Source organism: Temnothorax curvispinosus, unplaced genomic scaffold (genome assembly GCF_003070985.1).
Source record: "Temnothorax curvispinosus isolate PA1 unplaced genomic scaffold, ASM307098v1 QBEX01018397.1, whole genome shotgun sequence".
NCBI classification, from domain to species: Eukaryota; Metazoa; Arthropoda; class Insecta; order Hymenoptera; family Formicidae; genus Temnothorax; species Temnothorax curvispinosus.
The window spans coordinates 4,383-4,802 of record NW_020228177.1 but is presented as its reverse complement, the minus strand read 5'-3'; positions in this window follow the sequence as shown (position 1 = coordinate 4,802).

The following is a 420-nucleotide window of genomic DNA, read 5'->3' as shown; positions in this document are numbered from 1 at the left end:
TTCCGATGTAGATATTTTCTTGGTTAAATTGACAGAGGTGACAAAAGTTGCTGGGCGGATAGGAGTGTTATCCAAATTTATGATAGAAACATCTTTCAAGATACTTCGTGATTGAGGGAGGAGTATCGGAGGATGGGGAATGGCTAGTGGAGCACTGGGCAGGTGACAGTAGTTATGATCATTAAAAGAAAAATTATTAAAGGCAGACAAAGAATTTTCTCCTGAAGATAGTAATGATGGAATAGCCGAGCATCGCAACTTTCTTGAACCATCGACCCTCCTCTGCTCCCACTGGTCTAAGCCAAAATGCATCTAAACATTAAAAAAGGGTACGATTAATTTATTAACAGAAAATTTATTAACAGCAGTAGAAACACATAGTGATGCATACTTCGCAAACTGTGCTATTTGTATAAGGTT